The sequence below is a fragment of the Danio rerio genome, chromosome 25 (assembly GCF_049306965.1).
Source record: "Danio rerio strain Tuebingen ecotype United States chromosome 25, GRCz12tu, whole genome shotgun sequence".
Lineage (NCBI taxonomy): Eukaryota > Metazoa > Chordata > Actinopteri > Cypriniformes > Danionidae > Danio > Danio rerio.
The window spans coordinates 14813877-14818238 of NC_133200.1; the positions used below are offsets into that span (position 1 = coordinate 14813877).

Here is a 4362-nt window from a genome sequence, read left to right on the forward strand (position 1 = left end):
CACACAAACACAGATGTTTTTTAAAACAACCCTGTTTTCCCAATAGACTTGAATTAAAAATTTGTAAAAAAACAGCTAAATTTTATATAAACCTAAATATAGAAACCAATTTAAGATATAGCAAGAAACATCTTAAAAATACCAATGACAATCCGTAAAATATCCAAGTCAAACTTGTAAAAAGTACTGCAGAATTCCGAAGAAACATCTTGAAACATTTTTTAATAAAACATTAAAATAATAATAAACAAACAAATATATATATATATAATTGCAGAAGTATAGTCAAACTTTTTTTTTAAATAAACTTGAACAAAATCAATTGCACAAACAGCAAGACATGAGTGAGATGATTATACATTTCATATATATACACGTCTTGTGCAATTTTATATTTATAATTTTATTTGTATTACGTTTATTAAAAATGTATCAAAATGTTTCTTCAGAATTTGGCGCACACACATCATACATACCATACATATATACACACACACATATATATATACATATACATATATATATATATATAAATGCAAATGAAAGAAACAAATTGTTCAAGTATCAGGGAACATCCTAATACACTTAAAATGTTGTTTAAAATTTAAAACAAAATAGTGATGTAGACATTTGACACATTAGCTTTCTCTTCTTTCTTCCTCCATCCCTGTCAGGGGCAAGTTGTAGCTACCTTGTAATGCATTTTTCCACTTCTTTATCAGTGGCGTGGTATGGACATTTGTCCTCACTCCATCTGTGATTAAAAGATAAACAGATAATTAGTAGTGAACAAGTACTAACGTAAAAAAAAAGAAAAAAATTAGGAAAAAAGTAGGCTACCTACGAAGCAAAAAAAAAACAATAAAAAAAACAAATAAACTTAAAACACTTTGAAATTAGCAAGAGCTTGAACTTACCAGTTTCTTCATTTGTTCGGGCTGCTCCTTTAGTTGATTTTCAAGCTTTTCCAAATCAAATTGGCCAAAGGAAGGTCAAATGTGTTTACATCTGGAATTTCATCACGTCTGTTTTGGTTTTGTGAGAATCAGGCCCAGCTGCTGCTTTATGACGTTGCATGATTTTAAAACTTCAGTCAGTCGTGCTAAAAAAGAAAAATAACAGATTAGTATAAATCAACCTGTAGCTTATTCTCATACAACTTCTGTAAATACAACAGTGGGTTAGACACTGCTGATATTCTCTAGTTGATCTTTACTTTCTAGCTGCATTAAACCTTAACAAATTTAGTGATGTCTTCAATTCTTACAAAGACATCACGAGATGCAATAAGTTCTGTCTTGATCTCAAACTGCACTAGAACAAAGACTGTAAATGTTCATAGGTGTACTGCAGGAGTGTCCAAACTTTTTGGGCCGAGGGCCAGATGCAAAAAAACAAACGTTGTTGCGGGCCAAATTTTACATACATCACACAGACACGTGTGTATATATATAAATACAGTTGAAGTCAGAATTGTTAGCCCCCCTAAATTATTAGCCACTGTGTTTATTTTTTCCCCAATTTCTGTTTAACGGAGAGTTAAACATTTTTTTCCACACATTTCTAAACATATTAGTTTTAGTAACTCATTTCTAATAACTGATTTATTTTATCTTTGCCATGATGACAGTAAATAATATTTGACTAGATATTTTTAAGACACTTCTATACAGCTTAAAGTGATATTTAAAGGCTTAACTAGGTTAATCAAGTTAACTAGTCAAGTTAAGGTAATTAGGCAAGTTATTTTATAACAATGGCTTGTTCTGAAGACTTAATGGGCTAATAATTCTGACCTTAAAATGGTTCATAAAAAAAATTAAACCGCTTTTTATTCTAGCCGAAATAAAACAAAAGTCTTTCTCCAAAAGAAAAAATATTATCAGACATACTGTAAAAATGTTCTTGCTCTGTTAAACATCATTTGGGAAATATTTAAAAAAGAAGAAATAAATCAATGAGGGGCTAATAATTCAGACTTTAACTGTGTGTAGATAGACAGACAGACAGACAGACAGACAGACAGATAGATAGATAGATAGATAGATAGATAGATAGATAATAACAAGAACTGCTGCTTATTTAAATGCATGTAATAGGGACACCCGGTGGTTATTTATTGAATTACGTTCATTTTTGTATAGCGGGCCAGATTCTATTGATATTTATAAAAAGCCTCGCGGGCCGTAGTTTGGACACGCCTGGTGTACTGGAATGTACAGTATCTGTGCATCTTGATGGTGGTCTTAAGATTTCTGCCATAGTCATTGATGGTGATGGTACTTGTGGTGCTGCATTGATTTCTGAAATCTTCATACCTGCCTTTTATCCAGCCTCTTTGTTCCAAGTAATTTTTCTTCATCATGGTATAGATGTGTCTATACTGTCCCTTAATCAGATACATTTACAAAACAAAACATCACTTTAGTATAGTGCCAGGGCAAAACTCACAGGTTGTAATAGATCAATGACATAATGTTGACAGTATGTGTTTAAAATAATTGCAAACAAACCTGTTCTGTCTTTAGATGTATGACAGGCGATCATCATCCTCATCTGTCTACCAGTCAGAAATCACAGTTGCGTGTGGATGTTTGAGTCGAGCTTCCTCATATGCATCTATAATAAAACATCACATTGTTGTTAACCTCCCGTAAAGAAAAGTTTAAATCCTGAAATACTATCAAAGTTAATTAATGCATATAATACCTATAGTGTAAATAATCAGTACACTGAAGGTTGCACAAGATTTATTCGGAGATTCATGCAGAGTGACAGCCTTATGAATCTGAGACATAGATTTGTAAGATGGTCAAGCACATGCATTATTCTGTACCCATGAAGATTAACCTACCATTGTGAAAAATGTTTGATGATAGCCAATAACAATAAACCATTTCAGCTGTTTGTGAAGCAATTAGTAATGTAATGTCTGAAAAGCTCAATCTATGTTGAAAATGTATCAGCAGTTTACAGCTTATAATGGACTTTTAGCACACAACTATAACATGCCTATTCACGTTCAAAAGAGTGTGCCATTGACTTCTTTGGTCGTGATGTGCTGCAAAATGATCTCACTAACCTTTGTTAAACAAGAACAATAAGACTTAACCAACAAATATTGTTACCCATTCATTTAAATCAGAATTTATCACTGTCAATAACATAAAAAACAAACAAAAAAAACATCAAAATCTGCTTTAAGACGTTCAGTTTTACATTAACTGACCATTACAGCTTGAACAAAAGATATAATTGATTCACATAGGCTAACACATATGAATTAAAGTGCATAGTAATATATTTCTCTTGGATAATTTAAAGAGAATAGTAAACAGTCGAGTTTCGATCATTTTCGTGACTAACTGCATAAACAAGATAAACAATAATATTTTATTAATCCAAAACGATTAGTTTTTATTTACACATAATCACATAATTAATACTGTTGGATAAGTATACGTCTGTACAATGATTTTTTTCAACTTCCACGGTACTTTATAATGTTAAATCAGGAAAAAAACACGTTTTGCCTAGTTAGTTAATGGATTCGTCTACAGAAACTTTCTTTAACGCAAGGTTAGCATACACACAAATTCGTTTCATGTTTCTTTAAAATAATTAAAACAGTTTTCAGTTACTACACACGTTACAATCTAACATTGTGTAAAAGGAAAAGGAACTTTCAGACGTGTTTGTAACTGTTAGCGTTAGCATACATTAGCTCCAGTCGTGTTTCTTAAAGCAAGTTACATTTCGTATCAAACTGTTTTAAATTACTAAACGCTGTTACAACCAAACACCGTGGAAATGTTTTAAGCTCTAAATTCGCTAATTATACAGAACACAAGCAGTAAAAAGCTTACCTTTCTGACCGGAATCCACGTGATACTTTGAAAAATCAAACTTTTTCTTCTTGTGATCTTCGTGCCATGGTGGTTGACAACCAGCTTTTTGGAGCATTACCGCCACCGTCTGGATTGGAGTTTGGATCATGAGTTAGTCACGCATGTGTTTATTATAAAACCAACTTCTGCTTTAAAAAAAAAAACAGTCAGCACAGGAGCGTGCTATCTCAAAAATAAGCGAATTTTACATAGTTTTTCTCTAGATGGCATGTATAATCTATTTATAAATAATATTGTTTTGTTTGCGTCTAAACATTGCGACCATCCACACTAAATATTCTTTCTTTTTTTTTTTTTTTGCTATCGTACCATGAATATTTTCTCAAATTATCATTAAACGTGGAGCTAACAGATTACTACATAAAATAAGAACTTAATCGGTTGCCATCAGCCGAGTCCTTGCCAGAAGCGGCCAGGATATGGTTGACCGGAATCGGGCCAGTGCTTTACAGCC

At 32.2% G+C, this 4362-nt stretch overlaps 1 long non-coding RNA gene across 3 annotated transcripts; it reads right to left on the reverse strand.

Annotated features, from left to right (window-relative positions):
• Window positions 1-714: 714 nt before the first annotated feature.
• LOC141380929 (uncharacterized) lies at window positions 715-3937 on the reverse strand. 3 transcript variants are annotated; one of them, XR_012400321.1, is made up of 5 exons: window positions 3867-3937; window positions 2514-2619; window positions 2323-2389; window positions 918-1102; window positions 715-754 (listed from the first exon to the last, which is right to left on the reverse strand). It is a non-coding gene; the product is annotated as an uncharacterized lncRNA (long non-coding RNA). The 3 variants fall into 3 exon arrangements; XR_012400319.1 differs by having other exon boundaries at window positions 2319-2389; XR_012400320.1 differs by having other exon boundaries at window positions 2319-2389; window positions 2710-3937.
• Window positions 3938-4362: the final 425 nt, after the last annotated feature.